The following is a 21,873-nucleotide window of genomic DNA, read 5'->3' on the forward strand; positions in this document are numbered from 1 at the left end:
TTAAATAAACAACCTGATCAGATTTGGACGGGATATACACATTTAACAGAGCTATACAATTTTAAATATAGTACAGGAGAACACATTCATAGAAATATACAGTAACTGAATGAATAAATCTGAGTCAGTTCCTTATGAACTTTCAATTTCCGATACCGATATGTGTAACACATTAACACGTATCGTTTGTGAAGCTAACGGATACAGCATCAGCAATTAGCTTCAGCGTGGCTGTAAACAACATTGTAAAACATCTGAGGAATACTTAAGATTAGGTTTAGGCTGTGACATTTGTTTTAAAAGTAAAGACTTTTTTGATCAAAAAGTCCAAGGAAGAAAATCAAGTGTCATAATTTTTCATGCCGGCCTAGCAATCTTGGTGCAGCAGCTGGGGCGGAGACACATTTTTCATTGGGGTGGCCAAGGTGAGACCATTCCTCACATAGGGGTGGCAATAAGTTCATACCTGAAATGTCTAGATGGTCAGTGGAGTGGCCGGAGAGTGACAAGAAGCGGCCACGGCCACCACATAGCTCCGCCACTGTGCAGCAGCACGCTGTATTCGTTTCCATGCCACACTACAAATAGCATGTACACAGTAATTCCAGGCCAAAATTTACATATTTCGCACCATCAGATTTTAATAAAATTTCATCTGCAGAGAGATATTAGTGAATTTATATCCTACATACTTCCTCTTGTCCTGAAGCTTTGATCCATGAGTTTGAAAGGCTTAAAGTTGAACGTAACTTTCAAAGCACTCACATGGCTAGTCCAGTACTAGCCACCCACGCTTGAGAGGCGATTTGATGAAGTCATCGTTTGCGTGCCGGCAAATACGGGAGCCTAGAGGCCGATACCCAGCATTATGTTTATTATAGGCTTCATTATAGGGGAAAAAAATCCTGATACAGATATTGACTGATATTACTGTACATTTTTATGCCAATATCACGGCGATAGCATCAGTGGGCCAATATTATCAGTGAGCCGATATTATCGGACATCCCTTATTTATTTATACATACACACACACACACACACACACACATCCAATATCAAACTTTATGGCCGGTGGTTTCTTCTGAACTCAGTGGGCCTTTCCTTCACATGTTGTGCAGTTGTGTCTGCCGCGCCGAATCGTTTCCATGGCAACAGCTCCCTCAGTCGCCCCTCCACTGTTGCCGCTGGGTGCTCCCTCGTTATGTCACCTCGATGCCTTGTTTGTTTAGATGCTGGGCCGCCTCACGTGCACTCTCGTGGATCTGAAGTCATGTTTCCCAGTGCACTCGCATCTTCGTGTAGGGTGTTTCAAAAAAACGAATGCCCTTCTGCGTCAATAACACTTTTATTGGGCCATATGCCTTGCACTTTTCCAAAATAGCAGCAGCATAGTCGTCAAAGTAGAGTCGATCTTCTGCCGTGCTTTCTGTAGAACCATCTCCTTCACGTACAACTGCAGGAAGTTAACTACAATTGATCTGGAAGCTGCGGGCGTATTAGGTTTGGGTCAAAGCGCCTGGTGAGCTCACTGTATTTGCACATCAGTGTGAGGTGTTTCTTAAGCAAAGTGTTCACAAAATCGATTATTGGTGTCCCTTCTGCCTCCTCTGGTATCCCATAAATCCAAAGATTGCTGATCTGGAGAATCGGCTGAGAAGAAACAAACAAACAATCTTGTTTCCCCAAGTCGACTTTTTCCTTCACCACAGTCAGAAGCACGTCTTTCATTGCTTGGCAGGCTGACTCCAGCTCCAGTATGTTAGCATTGTGTCGCTGAAGCGTTGATTCAAGTCGTCTTTAAAGCTGTTAAACTCCGGGGTAAGGCGTGAAAGACCACGAAGCATTGCATCATCAATAGCCGTGTTAGCTTCTGGAGCCACTTCATCTTTGTTGCCATTTCTCCAGTCATCTTTCTCCGCCATTCACTGTGTTTTGGTTGCCTTATGACTCCTTTGCTGTTTCCCTCCTTTCATAATCGGGTTAGAATATCTGTAAGGCTGGTTTGTATTAATTGGAGGTACTTTTGAAAGCCGATACTAGGGAGCCCACAACTACATGTCCATCTTGTTAGCGTGCCACCGGAAGTCCAATTCAAGTCTTTTATTAAGCCAAGTATCAACAAAAACAAAATTCACTAACAAAAGAACTAGCAGAAAAACTCCATGGAAGCAATTGTACTCGCAAAAGGTCAACATAGGTCAAAAGCTGGCTTGGAAGGCAGGGTAGCAACTGGGCTAATCCTGCAGGTGACGCTTCGCAATAGTCCTTAAAACGCAGGAAAATGTCGTGAACAAAGAAGTAATCCTCTAGGCTAGGGGTGTCGAAGTCGTGCCATGGAGGGCCGAGACACTGCAGGTTTTTTTTCCAGCCGGTCACAAAAGTGATTTTAATGATCAACACCTCCTTCAATTTGAGGGAAGGAGGTCATCAATGAAATCACCTGCTGGAGAAACTGGTTGGAGAGAAAACCTGCAGTGTTTCGGGCCCTCCATTGACACATGTGCTGCAGGCAAATGACCAAGTCCACGCAAGAGTGACAAGCAGGCATCAAAGATCGAGCCAGCGTCTCACAGCTGCAAGCAGTCAGCTTAAGTGGATAGCAAAGCAATCAGCTGCAGGTGTGCCCAGTTGTCCTGCCTTCAGCCAGAGCAAGGACATCTGCAAGGAAAAGAAAACACAGGCACGGAGGAGGCAGGGACGAAAACAACTAATAACAACATGGACCTATATCAAGTCTGAGCCAAGTCATCATTTTTTATCCAGAATGTAGAAAAATCTCCTAAAAAATGAATGATATTGTTTGCAGAAAAAGAGATTTATGAATGGCTAGTGATGATATTTGCATCTCATCTTATCATAACTCAAATATGCATTTGTTGCTGTGTTTGGGAATAAAGAACACTTCCCAGCCTGTGTTAGATCTTTGCACATTTTCCATGAGTTTTCTTCAAGGAAAAGCCATCAGTCAGCTCAATTGTATCAAATCCATTTTCAGTTGTTGGCGTGTTCTATTTCTGTCTCGCTGCAAAAAAAAAAAAAAAGTGAGATTGTGGACAACCAGCATTATGGTTAGAATAATTTCTACCCTGTCAGCACCACCTCTATATCCCCATTTCCAGTCGACAGTCCTCTCACATCAAATATTCTCTTTGCACAAAAAAAAAGGGCAAACTTCTAATGTTTCAGAATGTTTGACAGTGCTGTGCAAGCAAGCTGCTTTTCTTTTATGCAACAAGAAATGTAATACTGTAGCTTGTCTTTTTCTTGCACAAGCACACACTCTATCCTTCAAGGATGGGGACAATCTTTTTGAAAACTGTCCCCCATGTGTGCCAGGACAATCTGATGATGACTTTCGATTGTTGAGTTGAAAAAAAAAAAAAAAACCTCTGGGGAAATAACAAGCATGTACAAATTCCATGCAATGTCAATAGTTCCACACGACTACATCAATTCATGTGTCAGCACTGTGAGGCAGGCGCCTGTCAAAACAGCATCGAGAGAGCCGCTATGTTAACATGCGCAGCGGTAATTACGACCTAAACTGATGCACACTGGCAAGTGATGGGTTGTAACAAGCTTCCACCTCCTGTATTGTCAGACAATGTTTGTGCATGTATAATTTGGTGGCAATCAATGGTCACCCATAATGCATTTGGTGTGTGTTAACAGCGCTGTGGTGTCCTTCAGCATCTTGGTTTGCTAATGTGGTTTTACAGTACACGATAGAGCTGTCTCTACTGAATCAGCAAGCACATGCCACAAAAAGTACATTAAATACAATTTGGATTTGATTTGATTTGATATGGTTTGTGTGACACAGTCAACAATAACAATAGCGCCTCCCGAGCACAATACTTTTGTGACAGATAAAGACCTCAATCATTTAGAATTAAACATCATTCAACTGGTGGTGCATGTGTGCGAGTGTGTCCTAGACTCTGTGTGTAATGAATGCAGGAAGCAAAAGAGTGTTGGTTCGCTTTACAACCAAAAATAAAGTGTGGAGTAAGTCACGGTCTTGCTGTTTGCTTAGTGGTGTGTGTGAGTTGAAAGAACACATAATAAAAAGAATGGAAAGAAATGTTAAGGGTCCGCTTTGTACGGAACAGACTTTTTAATGATGTTATAACTCACGTACAAGATGAGCCCGCTGTGTGCACACACCCACCACTTCATGTGTAAAAAAATAAATAAATCAAAGGCTTCGCTACACATCTTAAATTAACACCTGGAGCTCTGCCAACTACATGTATCCATCAGCCAGCTACAGATGTCATTTTGATCATTTGGTTTTTCTTCAGCAAATAAGCTCACCTATCCTGACATAGTGTGACTTCCAGAGTTAATATTAACTGTGTAATGATCCGAATTTGATAGCATTAAAATACAGAAAGTGCAGAAAGAACCGTCTGATAGTAGGCTGAATGCAAATAAAAGGACAACATAATTATGCTAATTAGTGCACAGTGTCGTTTAACGACCTTTTAGCACACTTCAGCTGGCAACACCGCCTCCCGGCTCTGAACTAAACCGATCATCCTCAGTGCTACAGAGCCACAGCTACAGATTTGACAATACTTCATCAGGATGTTTTATGTTTCACTGTACATTATAAAGACAAAAGTTTTTGGACAAGCCTCCATAATCAATTATCAATCCGGGTTGTCTGGAGCTCTTAGTTACCCCCCCAAATCGTAATTAATCAACATAAGCCAGCTATTTAGACAATAATGACTGTGCATAGAATGTATACTGCCATACATGTTTAATTTCTATAGTAATGTCCCTTGAGAAGATATACTGTACAGTAGATCCCTGCTGCTTTTTTGCCATTTGCAGGGGTTATGAATGGTGAAAGACCACAAATAACGGACACACCCATAAAAAGCCCTAGAAATGCTTATTTGTCATGCTCTCAACCCTGTAATATGCCTCTCACGGTTGTTAAATACATTTTAAATTAAGTTTCACACATCAATAAACAGTTAGACATACATTATACAGTGTTGTACTTACAAGACATGCAGTTACACGTCTTGTCAAAGCATCTTCCGGCTGGAGAATGTTGAGTGAATTAACATGTGAGACAGTGCCCTCTGCTGGATTCATAGCTGCAGCACTCTTTTATCCCCTGCAGATAGCGGCATCAAATCACTTTCTATTTAAGTTACAATTTTAAAAATATGTATATTTACGATTTAAAGCAGAGAGAAAGAAATCTGCTAAAGCGAATCAGGGACACAAATGCCGAACTGCAAATAGGAGGAGATCTACTGTGCTGTAATAAAAATGGGTGATTTTCTGAGATGCCGTATATTTTCTTCCATTTTAACTAGGGATGCTCCGATCGATCGGCCACCGATCAATATCGGGCAACTTCTGTGAAAAAGCATGTGACCTGCATATGCCGATAAATGCCTTTCAACGCCAATCACAAAAGCCATCACCTCTGGCTCGCACTATTGCAGCACGCTGACTTCAGCGAGCGTCCCCCGCCCACTTTCCTTCACACTGTGCAGGCGTGCCAAACACAAAAGAAACATGTCTGCCGTGTGCAACTTACCTGGGGTTCAACCAGGAATTCTGAGCCCCATGAAAAAAAAAAAAAATCACATTGGGCGCCCCCCACCCCCTTTTTATTTTTTAATAATGACCTATTTTTTGGTCCCCCTGGCAGTCAGGGTACCCCCTAACTTCCCCCCCTTATACGCCAATAGCACTCATCATAAATACATTTAAAAATGTACACTTAATCAATGTGATCGGTATAGGTATCAGTATCGGCCAATTTCACTCATGGGTCAGTGGTTCCCAAACTTTTCACAGTCACGTACCCCTTCAGACATCTGACTGGACGTCATGTACGCGCTACACCTGAACACTTAAAATATATAAACCACACAATCAGACACGTTTGATATATTATTAAATATAATATGACATTCTATTGAAAAATCACGTGTCACGTGTTTAACTGTAAACACAGGCTACCAATTTAAAATGGAGAGGGTTTTAGAGGTGTAAAATATCTCCTAGCAGCTTCTGCTAGGTGAATTTATTTATAACAAGTGGTGACAGCTGTGGTAAGATGTGGTGAACTGTGATCTTTCTGCTCTTTTGCTGTACTTTGGTTTGCAACAACATGGAAATGATTAGCACAATGCAACTAATGTTACTTGTAAACGTATTAATTATAAGTAATTATGAAAACAAAAGGCACATAACGAACTGAAAGCAATTAGGAAATTAGCTCAATACGAGGCTTGTTATTGACCCAAATGGACATAGGAGCACGAGATTATGCATCAAGCTAACATTATTAAAGCTCACCTCTGTGCCTTCATGCACGGCATTAACATTTGTATAAAAAAATAAAAATAAAAAAGGACGAGGTGAAATGAAGAATAGAAAATACACGTCCGTCTGTGCAGCGTTGTAGAAAGTCATACACATAAGTCTCAATCACAAAACACAGTGACGAGAAGACACATTATTCGGGGGCTTTCTAACATAGTCAGTGCATTCAGTCACCAAATACAGTACACGACAGGCTCATTAGTCATAGCACCACGTAAGAAGACCAACTCTCATTTAGCACACAATATCAATGACCTTAAAAAATCTTCAAGATTAAACAGTTTCAATGCACAACGTCATCATCAAACTTACTTATTTGTTGATCTAACGCACACACAACAATGAACAACTTCATGCTGGCACCTTTCTTCTGCTGCTCACATGAGGCGTTCGAGTACATTACGTAAATCTCAAATTTAGGCGCTAATGTAGTCAAGCCGTTTTTACGTTTTATTTACTTACCCCCTGCAGCAATCTGAGTACCCCGAGGGGTACGCGTACCCCAGTTTGGGAACCTAGGTCATAGATCATCGGAGTCGGAAGCATATAACCTTGATCAGCGCATCCCTAATTTTTACTTCAGCTCAGTATAATAGCCAGGTGCCCCCATAATTTCTCATCCATCCTTTGGTTCCATCTTGTCAATATAAGGTATCAAAGCTGTATGACCCGCTTCACAGCACACAATCTCAATAATGAATTCCTGTCTACCACAGTATACTGTAAGCGCTATTTGTTTTGAGAAGTGTTCTGTCAATATTGGATCTGGCTGACATTTTGTTGTCAAGCATCAGATATATCTGAAGGGAAGTATCACTGTCTGACCACACAGGCCTAAAAATAGGTACACATTTATTCAAACTACCCTTCATGCATTTATTCATGTGGCCTGTTAGTGAAGCCTTGTTTACCCTACTCGGCTCACCGACATTTATGAAATAGAAGGTACAGATAGGTGCATATGTACAAATGCACACATGCATGAGTCACTGCTCTCGCTGTAAGTGCTCTGTACTTATCGGAAACTGCCAGTAGTCAGCGTTTGATACATGCTGCTCCCTTTGGAGGGCAAAACCCAAAGACCAAACAGACTAACTCAGTGGCAGTACATCTCATCAAGGAACTGAAGTGTTTGTTTATTCACTTTAACTAACGACACGGGGGCTTCTCAACTTCTATCGCGAATGCTCCCAGAGAGCGCTTGGCCGAGACTTCAGAGGGAGACTCACATTAGCAAAGAACCGCACTGTTTCCTCAAAGAGAATATAAAATAGGGCCTCCGCCTAGGTTGTGAACCTCTTTGTTAGTTGAAGATCTGACTGCTCCATCTTTTCCATGTAACACAGGTCCTAAACTGTCTTTTTTACATTTAAATGTGTCCTTGGCTTAAGGAATGCATGTTTTTAATGGCCATATACAGTATGAGGCGACTTTATTATCCACAGATATTGCAAGGCTCCAGACTAAGTTTTTTTACTAGGGGCACGGTGGCCACTAACTTAAAATTTTAGGAGCGCAAGCAGGAAATTTAGAGGCCCACAACGAAATTGACACCTCTCATTTTCACTGTATTACTTGTACTGTATACTTGAACAATAAATGGCAACTGTCTTCTCTAACCACCCTGTCTCTGTCATTAGCGTCTGGAAAGCCTCTTTGGTGGCATCACATATACCTTAAAATTAAATCACTCTGTGGAAATAATGACCGCATTTACTGGTCGCTAGAGTATTTCTTTGAAAATACAACAGCATGTATCTCCTGCCTGGTCACTTTACAACAACACTTTTCACCTGCAAAATAGACTTTTGAATTGTCTTGATGAACTCATAGCTGACATCGGTGGATTTAATTCAACTAATGTGAGCATGTCATGTCTGATGTTGAGCACTGAGCACGTCTCCTCTGAGGTGTCTGTTGGACATTATCACTTTAAAGAAGACACAAGACCTGCAGGACATTTCAATGTACAAAAAAATATACAACTGCAGGATTTTATTTAGTGGCTTAGGGTCAGTATTTGTGTCAAATACAAGCTTGGTGGATTGTTGTAACAGTAAAGGTAATTAAACAGTATGGATTTCAAATTCAGCCACATTGTGCTTTTTTTAATGTTTGCAATGGCCTTTTATGTTTGCCCGCCGCGTAAATCTGAGCATTTTCCAGAAACCTCATGGCTGCCGGACATGCGGTTGCCATGGAAATGGCAACACTCAAAAGCTTCCAGAAAAGCTTTTGTTTTATGAAATAGCTTCAAGGAATGACAAAACACGCGTGGGCGTCTGGTCTGAATGCACCTTTAGGTTTGATTTTTGTTTGTTTGTTGTTTTTTTTCGGATCAAGCCTTATTTTCCCTCAAAATAAATATTTTACTTCATTTGAATAGCAAAACATTCTAATTCAAACGGGCATCTTCCCTCGTGTGCTTTTTACGTTTGATTGAAACGTCAGCCATTCCTCAGCCGCCTGCTTGCCAGTAACTCTTTTTGTCTTCTTCAGTGAATTAAAAAAAGACAATTTACTTTAGTTTGACAGCTTTGCATTTCTCTTGTCATCTGCATTGTGGCAGAGAAAGACTTTGAAAATCCTGTCGCGGGTCGACACAAAGCCACCAATTACGAAGTCTGTTCTATTTGACGTTCAAAGGCTTGTTCACTATGCACTTTTTCAAGACCAGTTTCAGTTCAGCATAGACAGCAAGGAAATTTTGGAGATGTTTCACCGTGTCCAACAATATAGTCTTAACTGTCACCATTTGCGTTTGAAAATATGGGAAATTTCCCAGGCAAAATAGTGGAAAATAAAAGCCTTCATCTTCACCATGCTTTTTCCACCTTGCTTTCATCAGTACATAGAATCTTGAGGGAATTTTTAGATGTTTTCTAGCATAGTCTAATCTATACCATCATTGGAAGGACAAACAAAAAAATATTGTCATCTCTTCTTAGTCTTAACCTTTGCAAGTTGGCAAACTGTAAAACAAAGATAGTGGAGGCCATTCTGACAGCGACAGCATGCATGCTGTGGAACTCAGCAATGGCCTTCAGCAGGCTAAGGCAAGGCTCAAGAAGCACGCCAGTATTTCTAAATAGGCTCAATTAGTGTACTAAATTGGATATACTCAACAGATTTTCTGCACTTGAACATGCTGTTGACTAAAATGTCTTCAGCATGAGAAACATCCATGTGTGTCCAGTATATTTACTCAGACGAGCGCTCGAGCAATTAATGGAGTCTCTGAGCTTCTGCGGGTTGGAGGTGAGGAAAAATAAATGGCGCATCGAAACTCTTCACGCATTCGACTTTTTTGGCGAGGCTCGGTGCCGAGGTGACGCATCGCTATACGCACGCTCCATTTTTTAATTAACTGCATTGGAACGCGCCGTGCATTTAAACCTGCGGCTGCATCCCCTCACCGCCTCCTCTTGTCATCAGGGCAAGAGTGATGCAACTCGTGCAATTTTATGATCCGCTGAATGCAATTACTGGACCTGTCAGAGTTTTAGGCCGTTTTTTTTTTTTTTTTGTCTGTGATATATGGACTTGTGCACTCCCCCTCAGGATAATATATACATATATGTTTTGGCATGTTAGAGAGTATGCTGGTGCATGCACTGTGGGTGGTTATGAGTGTGGCAAGTATAAAAAATATATGGAAATATATTCAATGTTTGTATGAAGACGGGGGCACACACACACTGTGTCTGGCTCATTAGGGTTCAGACGTGTTTTTGTAATGTATTTGTTCCAACAAATAATATAATATAAATATAATAACAGACTGCGGACTGTGGACTGCACAGTAATCCCTCGCCACTTTGCGCTTCGAATTTTACGGCTTCACTCTATCACGATATTTCCAAAATATATGAATCAACTCATTCAATACCAAAGACGTATTTGTAATTTTTTTGCTCCCAAAGACGTATTTATGCATCTTTTACGTTCTTTTGCGCGAGAGGCAAAATCAGTTTTATAACCTGGGAACTTTTGTTTGTGTACATCCGTCATGGCTTGAAGTTGTAAAGATGCTCCAGCGGCAAAAACAAATTAAGGATCTGGGCTGGCTGGCATGTGATCCACATTTCCAGCCAACAGTGTATGAATGTAAGTATGAGTGGTTGTTTGTCTATACTGTATGTGCCCTGCGATTGGCTGGCGACCCGTCCAAGGTGTACCCCGCCTGTCGCCTGAAGTCAGCTGGGATAGGCCCCAGCATACCCCCGTGACCCTAATGAGGAGAAGAGGCATAGAAAATGGATGGATGGATGGATGGTTACAATTAGGCATAAGAACATTTATTGGTATTATTGTCAAAGGTCAGTTGGACAGTTTTCAAAATCTTTAGTGTAAATTTGGACTCGGTAAACATGATTTCATCAGGTACCTTCAACTTTGTCATTATTTTACAAAGGAAATACAAACTTCTGACTGAAAATGTTTCTAATTTAATTCAGATTTTCGTAGATACAGTACCTATAAAGGATTCAGTAGTAAAAAAATATTGTAAGGAAAATGTATACAATTTTAGGTTTTATTGATAATCAAACTTATTTATGTGTGAAAAAACAATGGGATAAAGATTTAAAAGTTGAGATACCAGAGAATTTTTGGTTGGAGGGATGGAAATCTCAAAATTGTGCTAGCAATTCAGATACTTGTTGGAAAAGTTTGGTTAGATTCTTTATTACACCTGTGCGGAAATCAAAAGTATTTTCTACTTCCTCATCCTGTTGGAGGGAGTGTGGATCTGCCCAGGCGGACCATGTTCATATGTTTTGGTCATGCCTGGTTATTGCTGACTTTTGGAAGGAGGTGAAAAAATGTAGATATTCATTGTTAGGTACTCCAGTAGAAATGTCTTTTTTTACTTTGTTTTTTGGTATACCTCCAGAGGGAATATGTCAAAGTGATGTATATCTATTTAGGATCATTCTTGTTGCTGCAAAAAAGCTATTACTAAATATTGGCTTAAAAAAGATACACCCTCTTTAGCTGTGTTGGTGGAAATTGTTAAACATATAAGAATAATGGAAGTTATGACTGGATGGAAGTTTAACCTTTGCCTACAACAACACGAGGGGTGAAAATATTGGAAAAAATGAGAGCGTTATATACAAACTGTGGACAATGACATGTGCCTGTGATCAGTGACCCTGTGACTCTGTGTATATACCTCAATTCCCCTCTTCCTTTAAAAAAAAAAAAATTCTCTTTCTTTTTTACTTAAGTTTGTGTAAAAAAAAAAAAAAGTTAAAAAAACAAAAAAAGAGAAGAGAAGAATCTAAATGATCTAAATGCACAAATGGAGGAAACCATGTAAAAAACCACCTTAGGTTAAAAAATCTTTATTATGATCTTTATTACCTTAATTATCGCCCATTCTCCTGATGACTCTGGCCAAAGTCACAAGTAAATGTGCAAGCAACAGCCAGTTTATGTCGACAACCGCTTATGTCGACATCAGTCTGCCGGTCTGCGGGGTGTCAACAACAGTTTCCTGACAATGCAATGACCGAAATCTTATTTCTCTTGTGATTTATTACAATACGTGTCATTATAATCGATGAACAAATATTTTGCGATTTCCATGTTAATTTCCCAATACGTTTTGTCCCTCGCTCGTGATTTAGTATGTTGTGTTTCCTTCTGATTAAGTCGACATTGTCTCCCTGTTACTTAATAATGCATGACAACTCCAGCCCCCTTCAGAAGGTCATTAATAAACAGCATTTCAAGGCTGCTCTTTATTTTATTTGCTGGCACACATCCCCTTGCTTCCACGGAGAGATGCTCTGTTAGCATTCCATGACAGCCCTCCATCAGAATTCCACGCGTATCTCATTAAAGTCAGCGAGTGTTGAGAGGTTTATTCCGAGACGGCGGACGAGAGCCGGAATAACGGCCGCTCTTAGCCTCACCATCCCCATACCTGTGAAACTTTAGCTAAGGTGTTGCTATGGAAACTGTTTGATCTGAGATAGTTTCAGTGTATTCTTTTTTTTTACCCCTTTAAATACACCCACACATGAGACTCTATCACTGGAGGGGAGCCATGGGGCCGAATGTGGGAATGAATCCAATACGGGTAGGCAGCCAGAAGCAAGGATGGTCGCAGGTGTGCTCGTGTTTCCTCTTTCACGCAATATGAAGTGTGAAGCGACTTGGGAGCATTGGAGGTAAATTATTGCCAGCCAGGATAAGAAACACATTGGTAATACACAATGGTTCAATAATGCAGTGGTGACCTGTAGGGAAGTGGTTCTCAATTATTTTCTGTCATGCCCCCAAGGGGGGACAGAAATGTTTTCGCGCCCCCCAATTTGAAATAGTATTGAGAAACTGATAATATCTATTTATTTATCTGTACTGTATAGACTGAACTTGAACCTGAAACCAGCGAAATGCAACAAAATGGAGAGCAGCGATGCATGCACGCGTATTTAAGAGTCAAATTGCATGCTGAGTACAACAAATTCATACATGTTGGCAGGTCTGCACTAATACTGAAAGTCCTCCCTGCCTCTCACGCTCCCCCCGACATTTCCCTGCACTCCCCCCAAGGGGGACCGCCCCATTATTTGAGAACCACTGCTATAGGGTATGTGCAGTATTAAGTCAATTTCAGTCACGTATTTGCTAATATCCCATTGATATCATGTTTCACGTCAGCGCACACGACATGAGATAGGCCTTCTGTGACCATGCAGTTCTAATTTTGGTACATCTTCATCCATACATGCCTATTTCATAACCTCCACGACATTGATGTGGTGTGCTTTGCATCATCTCCCTATCGTTTAAATACCGGTTGAGGATTTTCTTTAGACATGTTCTGTCTTTCCTGTTCACGAATTTGATCTTGTGAAGGTGAAGACACTCTATTTAATAATAGAGTAATAATAACAACACTTAACTGTCCATTTAGGAGGTACTAATTAATACAGTGGGCCATTGAAGAATATTCAGTTTTATTCAAAAAATCTTGCTTTTATAGTACGTTTAGGGCCATTACTCACCATAGTTCCACGACACTGCCTCCATCACACATTATCTGGTATGTTTTGGATCAGTGGTTTGCAACCGGTGTAGCTGCGGGACCACCATCAGCCCTCAGTGACACGCGGCGGCCCAAACTGCAACTAAAACGTCTTAAATATCTTAGATTAGACTTTCTAACGTGTTGCCAGCGTTATATCCCGCCCACTTCCTGTTCAGGAACAATACATTTTTTTCCACAAATTAACGTATGTTAATGTCACGTATGCATTTGTTGTTATACGCACCTTTTTATGGGCAGTCTTTATTTTATTTGCATTCCTTTTTGTTGTGTGAACTTTGACATCGCTGTGATGTCATTTCCTGTCATTCTGGCACGCTCCTCCTCAGTCGCCTTCTGGACTGCTGAGGAGAGGTGCTAATCGGACAAGACAATACAGAGGCGCTGCAGTACTCCATAAAGCTCTCACCGTGAAGGGACAGAGATGTGCGTGAGCTGGAAGGTATTGGTCGCTGCCGTCCTTCCAAAGACAGAAAAGGCCAGCATTTTTGTTGTTTTTTTATACAGCAGCACCCGCTAGAGATAGATTTGGCAAGAAGGCAAATACATGAAATAATGCTGAATGAATGAATGAACTTCAAGATGGAGGGTTCTTCTGTATATCCAAGCTCAACAGATAGCATTTTGGACACCCCCGATCAGTGCATTCATATCAGGCATTAAAATTAGCAGGTTTTCTTTTTATATTCTTTCTTTGTATCTTATTCTAACAGTGGATAAAAGGGACACAAGGTATTTGCGAGTCCCTTTACGGATCGTGACCACATTGTCTCCCTCTTGTTTACCCACACTATAACAATTCATCTTTCTCTGCCAAGCTTGTCAGAGAGCTGTTGACATTTTCAACTATAAAACAAATTGTCCTCTCAACAGAAAAATATCGCCTTTGTTCGTACATGAAGAACAAACATTGTATTGCAGGTTTTTTGGTGTACATATTTTCTTGCATCTAATTATGGTGGACAGACCATGCCGTTTTAGCTTCACACGACCGATCTGTGCGTTCAGTGCATGACTGCAACAACCGCAGGTTGTCATTCTGGTGTTTCTCACCAGTATAATGTCTTCGTTCCCAGCAATGTGTGAATGAACGTGCATGAGGGAGTGAAGGTATTGAGTGACAACTTAATAGAGTATCTGTAATGATAATCCTTTACAATGTATCACATTTTGTGGGTGGGTCTATTAGAATAAAGCTTTATGCGTGCGTTACAGTCTATTAGCAAATGGGAATGCTAGGAAGTCATGTGTAGTTGGTGCGTCTAGTTTGAGGATGGCCGAGGAAAGGCTCGCTCTTCCTCCCCTGGGGGAGAGTCCTCCTCTGTGTACTGAGAAATGTATAGGAGAAATAGAGACTACACTGCTGTTGTTCACATGAATCATCTCACACAGGAAACCTGAGACACTGTTCCTGACCACAGCACTCAACTGACGTCAGGCACATCCTCGGCTGCAGAAACTAGCTCTCTGTATGTGGAATGTCACATCTCTGGTGCATATTTGCACTCAGCTGGACGCATGGCCAGGCCCCTGGAACCAGTCCTCTCCAGAGGGGCTGGACTTTATTCCGTTGTCAGCTGTGGGAGACGACCGCCAGGGGTGGCATTCTCAGGGCACGTTTTACCCAGTGAACGAGAGGGTAGTCTCCTTCCACCTTTGGGTGTGGGGATGGGTCCTGACTGTTCAGAGTGCCCGTCCTCTCGGTAGGGTCCTTGAGGATGCATGGGAGTTTGCCGAACCAGTCTACATGTGTTTTGTGGACTTGGAGAAGGCATTTGACCGTGTTCTTCGAGGAATCCTGTGGCAAGTATGAGGTACCAGACCACCTAATTTGGGCGGTATGTCTGGTGTCAGAGCTTGGTCCGCATTTCCGGAAATCACACTAGTTTGGGTGTTGAGGCATGCGGTTTGGTGGCTGCAGCATTGGTGCCCCTCTTTTTTGCAGATGATGTGGTCCTGCTGGCTTCATCAGGCCATGATCTTTAGCTCTCTCTGGATTGGTTCGCAGCCAAGTGTGAAACGGATGGGATGAGAATCAGCACCCCCAAGTCCGAGTCCATGGTTCTCGCCCGGAAAAGGTTGGAGTCCCATCTCCGGGTCAAGGATGAGATCCTGCCCCAAGTGGAGGAGTTTAAGTACCTCAGAGTTCTGTTCACGATTGAGGGAAGGATGGAATGGAATATTGACAGGCAGATTGGTGCCACGCCGTCAGTAATGCGAACTCTGCATCGGTCCATGAAGACAAAGTTGAGCCGAAAGGCAAAGCTCTCAATTTTTTTGTCTCTGTTCCTGACCTCAAATATGGTCAAGAACTTTGGGTAGAGACCGAAAGGACAAGATTGAGAGTACAGGTGGCTGAAATGAGTTTTCGTCGTAGGGCGGCTGGGCTCTCCCACAGAGACAAGGTGAGAAGCACTGTCATCCGCATTGAAAGGAGCCAAATGAGGTAGCTCAGGCATCTGGTCAGGATGCCTGACTTGGGAGGTGTTCAGGGCACGTCCGACTGGTAAGAGAACTTGATGAAGACTCAGGACACATTGGAGAGTCATTTGTTTCTCAAATGGCCTGGGAATGCTGGAAAGATTGGCCGGGAAAAGCTGGACGAAGCAGCCAGGGAGAGGGAAGCCTGGGCTTCTCAGCTGAGGCTGCTGTCCTCGCGACCCGGCCTCGGATAAGTTGAAGAAAATTGATGGATGGATGGATGGATGGATGGATGGATGGATGGATGGATGGATGGATGGATGGATGGATGGAAGTCAATGTGCTGTACAAAAAAAACACTATAACTAAGTTGCTTAGTTGAATCATCACAAAATTTGGCACAGACCTTCAGGGGACTGCCTAGCACATGTGCAAAATTTGAGGAAATTTGGTTAAAAAACGTGGCCAACATCAAGCAAAACATCTTTGTGTCGAACTTAGCAACTATTTGTCTGTAAACCATTGACCATTTGTCTCAGGATTCTAAAACTAGTGTGTGGTTGTACAGTATTGATCATTATGCCTCTAAAAAAACGGAAGACTAGATATTGTTTTGTGATAGTCTGGGAGAGTTTGAATGAGACACACAAACACACACGTCCACAATGATGGGTCCTTATGTTGCTCACTGTAAGGGAACCACAGTCAAAGCCTCAAAGAGCCGACACAGGCGAGCTGCCACTGTGCTGACGCAGGACAATGTAATATGTTTTGATAGACGCTCAAGGCTGAAGACCAAAGAAAAGGCTTAAATGCACTGCAGCACAGCGAGTAGGTTTGGCACTACAAGCAAGATATTCACTCACCCATGGCTCAGCACGGCAATCATATATTGAAGGCTTTTGCACAGGAAGTAATCATACCAGGCAGATCATGTGTGACCATAAGACTGTTTTTATTGGCTTTATATTTCATTTTTACAGAATTTCTTCCATTTTAATTCACGTCAGGCCATTTTAATCACCTTCATTGAGCTCATCACTCAATCACGCACTGGTCGCACTGTATCCTCACTTGTCAAGAAGATAAGAAAAAGATAAGAATTTAATGAATTACAGTGCAGATCTGAAGATTCAGGAGATAAAATTAGCCATCAGTTGGAGTTACTGTTGCTTTACAGGGGAAAAAAGGGAGTTTGGAAATGAGTTTTGGCTGTAGGAAGGTGTGAAAATGTGTAGGATATCCATGTGCTGACATCTTGTACTGCAAGTAGACTGTGACTGTTTGCTACTTCCTACTGATTGTTCTGTCTACTGAGCATATATCAAACTAAAACATGAGCAATTATTATAGATTTTTGGCTTATATTGGGGTGGGACCAATATTATTATTATTATTATTATTATTATTATTATTATTACACAGTGGTATGCAGTCAGGGCCAGCAAAGACTACTCTGCTGGCCAAACCACTACCAGAAGCACTGACCTACATTTACAACGTAAATTCTAATGAAATTGTATTATATATTCACAACAGTTTATTATATTTGTTTAGTAGTGTATTTCGTGGTTCTACTAGTGTATGTGTATGTTAGATTTTTTTTGTCCAATCAGATTTCAGCTTCTATGTGTTAATCTGCCCAGGGCCTTCAGAATCAGTAGTGCTGCCCTATGTCACATACACGCTATTAGCAATGGGGCTGTTTTTTTTTTAGCCAAGCAGACTTCAGATTTGCCTTTCAGGGCCAGCTAGCCAGCCCACAATGACATTGGCACTTTTCCGTCCTCTGATTGGTTGATCAGAGCAAAACCATTCAACAAACCAAGTTACGCCCACAATTGTTGTCCGAGGAGGAGAAATTGACATCTTAGTTAGTTACTTAGCAATGATTAATGCTTGATTAATGACTGTCTTACTGCGTCCAACCTGACCATTGTTTTTCAGCAATGGCACGTTGCGAGAGGCCATGCTTATGCAGCTCAACAATCCAACCACACTGAAAGAGAGAAAGCTTTTTTGCCTTTGCCCTCAAGATATTATGACAGTGTGACAGAAAATGACATTGAATCCACATTTGTGCCAGGATTTTGCCTTTTAAAGGCTGTGGCCTTAAGCTTTTGATCAGCTGAACAGCCTATTTCATTTTAATGGTTGTTTCCAATTAATTGCTTACTCAAAAATGTTTTGGTCTCACTCACAGTTCTTCTTTTTGCATTTTGAAGCTCTACTTACCTCCTTAAAATCCAACAGTGCAAAAGGGAAATTCTTGCAATTTTTCAACTCGTCTTAAAATCTCAGGAGTGTACGTACAAAAGTTCTGAAGATCATTTATATTTACTATCATTGTCATCATCATTATCATATTGAAAATTGTTATTTTGGGTGGTCAGGTAGAGCATTTGTGTCCCTAATCAAGAGGATTATATTTTATATTATAATAAAAAAATTTTATATTGTATGATTATGTTATATATTAAATATATATATTCTAATATTTGTGCATTTTCAGAAAGTCATTTATACAAATAACTTAAATATGTGCCATTTTACTATTAAATTCAAAGAGAGAGACCTTAACGTTGGTCATTTCAATTCTGTCCATTGTCCGCAGCTATATAAATACAAAAGGAAATTAGTGTGTTTGAATTGTGGAGAAGGGCACTAAGAAGGGTTTGAACTTTCCGATCAATCTGTCACCTCTTAATTCAAAAGACTCTTTCTATAAGAATTCTGTCTCCAAAATGGCCTTATGTGACATGCTTTATTGGGGCAAAAAGGCTATTTTATTCCAACACTGCATTACATCGCAATGATAATATGTTCACCGTTCACAAAAACAACCACCATTAGTGGCTCATCAAATCACAGCAACGGCAAGCAGGGTAAAGTTGTAACCACTGGGGAATGCACTGAGGGATTAATGCATCTGCGAGAGTGGGGTTAATTTATTGGGCCCTCCAGGAGCCCAGTGCCCCTCATCATGATAACCAACCAGTGATGAAGGTGCACCTGGCCGGTCCTAAACTTAACTACGCTGCTCATCACGCACAGCCTCACAGGCCGTCAGTTTTATGGACCTTGAAATGAAGTTGGTTTATTAGGCCATCTCCTCTTTATGGGGGGATAATCAGTGAGCGCTCAAAGCAGCACAGACTTTAATTGCACAACACTGTTTTAAACTAGGAAGTGTTGAGGTTCAAAACAGGTGGAGGTATTTGAAAACGACACTTACGGCTGTTCTTACAGTTTGGCGCGTGCACATAAGGTGTCGTCATTCCAAAGTGATCACCAACTAGTGGCCTGGCGTGCATATTAGATCAATTTCAGCCAAATTAATTTGTAAATCTTATAAAAAGTTCCCTTTTTTATGGGTGTATTGCTGTGTAAATGTACCCTAAGTGTACTGCATTCACCTGAGTTGAGGCATATCTCATTTTTGCTATGCATACCAATGCTACATAGGTCCATATTTATATACTTGTTGTACAGGGTATTATTTCTATTTCTTGCATCAGCTTTAAAGGAAAAGTGCACTTTAAAAAAAAAAAATTTGCCGATTGAAGCGTGGAATTCTATGGAGGGATGATGGAGACGAAGGCAGTTCTTTTCCAATTCAGAAGTTTTATTTCTAACAAACAAAACTACTACAGATACAGTATCTGGGTCCCGTAGTTGTACCTGCTGCCCACAGAAGTACGCAGGCCTTAGCACAGGCAACAGCGAAGAACATCCATCTCTCCCTGGCCAAGCGTCTTATACATTGTGATTGTGCAGGAAACAGGAAGTCCGGCGATCGTGGACCAATCGGCTCGTGCAGGGGGTTGGCGATGTGGTGTACCGAGGCGACCACTACATCTCAATGCAGACACAAATTAACAATACAAAAGGAAGAAGAAGAAGCCAGAGACAATACATTCATACACCTTCATCAGCAATGCAAGTCAACTAAATAATGCAACTGCATGTGAACTAGGCACAATAAAAACAATCTACTTCTTCACCATCATCCACAATCATTGTGTGAAACATGACCACACGTCTTTCTCTTTTCTGCGTGTCCTAAAGAGAGAAAAAACGGCTAGCATGTGGGAGCTAAGAATGCACGTAAGGGGAAACACCTATTTCGACGATAAAACCCTAAAAAAAAAACCCTCCAAAAATGCCAACCATGTTCTGTTTAGAAGCACATTTAAAATAGTTGAAAAAAACCACAATATTTGACCTTTAATGGCCATGTATGCTCATGTATACAGTATAAGGTGCGAAAAATACTTTTAATTTTCCTCAGAGTTCTCCGAAGATATTGTTCAGGAGGGTATAACCGCAGGGGTTAACACAACAGTTCAATCTTGTATTATTTTATGATTTTTTTTTTTTAAATCTGTTATTATTGATTACTTTGTGTGAAAACAAAAACAAGCAGCCAACTTCTAAATCTTAATCAGGCAAACTGCCGCTGTTATTTTCTCCAACCCACCTAATTATTCTTCTCTACATAGGCCACCGCTTACAATTACGACAGTCTTTGTGATTTATGAGCAAACTGCGCTGTAGTCTATACGCTTTCAATTTGCGCTAATAGGTCTTGGGAATACTGCATTTCCAGGAAAATAAATGGTGTGCTGTTTCCATTCTGTGATAAATGGGTTCGCATTTACACGCATGGTGTATGTGTCACATTGTGGCGGGATTCAATTTGCTCAACGTTCTGAGTTTTTAGACCACATGAAGACACCTAATGGTATTGATTAGGTGGAGCCTTCTTCAGTGGAAATGTATTGGCGCAAGTGTGGCCCATTAAAAAAACACTACAAATCCAATTGAGTGCAGAACATGCCCCCCCCCCCCAACCCCCCCCCCCCCCCCCCCCCCCCTCAACCCCCCATGTGTAAGGAAAGGTTTAGAATAGGTTCATTTTGTTAGCATAGAGATGCTAACTGTTAGCATTACTGCATCATTGCATTAAGTTGGCTGAAAGGAACTAATAGATTTGAAAAATGCTAAAAAACAAAAGAGAGCATATCCACAAATAATACTATTAATGGTGATGATAATTATAAAAAAAATAAAATTGTTAAAATGTATTTTTTTCCCCATTTTTCCATTTTATTTTATGAATCGATTCCCAGAGGGGAAATTGTATTTTCACTCTAGTGTATTTTTCTCCTCATTATACTACAATTTATACTTACTTTCATTTTTTACTATGTTACTTTGTTGTGTCAAAATATATTTTTATTTATTATTATTATTTATTGTGGAAATATGACATGAGTGTTGTTAACTGTACAGGTGACAAAGCAGTTTGCCTTTGTCTGTCCCTTCTCTCTTAGAAGTCCGGACTAATATGCGCATCAGTATTTTGGGAATATGACGTGTGATTGATTAGCTATCAGCCATTCCAGACAGCAGTGTTGCAGTAGGGGGGATGTGCTTTGATAGCAGATGACAGCAAAGTAGATAATGAGGTGGCTGGAATGCACCTTATTTGTCACTACGCGCAACACCGCTAATCAATGCAAGTGTAGACAGACATTTATATTGAGTTGAAGCGTGTGCTTGCATGCTTATGTGGCCGTTTCTACCTGATGGAGGCAAGATTGGCTGGTCATGCCTGATTTAAGCAACATGGGAAAAACACCCTGATAGAAAATAACATTAAATGGGAACAACAAGGCAGTAAAACACTTCAAGCATTGCTTAGAATTCTTACTTATTACTTTGTGGATTACTTTAAGTCTTTCTGTTTATTTCTATCATGCAAGATGGTGTTTATCGTTAATAATACGTGGTGAAATGAGCGATCACATGAATGATATGGGCTTCTGCATGCATGTGCTCGTTCGTGTGTGACCAACCAAGCATACTGTGGGCTCTGACTTTGTGGATTATTTTGTTTTTCTGGCTATTTATATGATGCTAGGTGGTGGTTATCATTCGTAACTGGCGAGACGAGAGATCACAATAATGATATAACTTGTCTGTGTTGCACATTCTGATGCTCGTGCATGACCAAGAATACGGTG

At 41.0% G+C, this 21,873-nt stretch overlaps 1 protein-coding gene and 1 long non-coding RNA gene across 2 annotated transcripts in view; one reads left to right on the forward strand and one right to left on the reverse strand.

Moving 5' to 3' along the window:
- Window positions 1-21,873, forward strand: part of LOC129168434 (uncharacterized) — a 76,961-nt gene that overhangs the window by 30,137 nt on the left and 24,951 nt on the right. The window lies entirely within an intron of this gene.
- Window positions 1,071-6,737, reverse strand: LOC129168442 (uncharacterized). The gene is made up of 3 exons (XR_008566262.1): window positions 6,676-6,737; window positions 5,023-5,137; window positions 1,071-3,025 (listed from the first exon to the last, which is right to left on the reverse strand). It is a non-coding gene; the product is annotated as an uncharacterized LOC129168442 (long non-coding RNA).

The sequence above is a fragment of the Dunckerocampus dactyliophorus genome, chromosome 15, assembly GCF_027744805.1.
Source record: "Dunckerocampus dactyliophorus isolate RoL2022-P2 chromosome 15, RoL_Ddac_1.1, whole genome shotgun sequence".
Taxonomy (NCBI): domain Eukaryota; kingdom Metazoa; phylum Chordata; class Actinopteri; order Syngnathiformes; family Syngnathidae; genus Dunckerocampus; species Dunckerocampus dactyliophorus.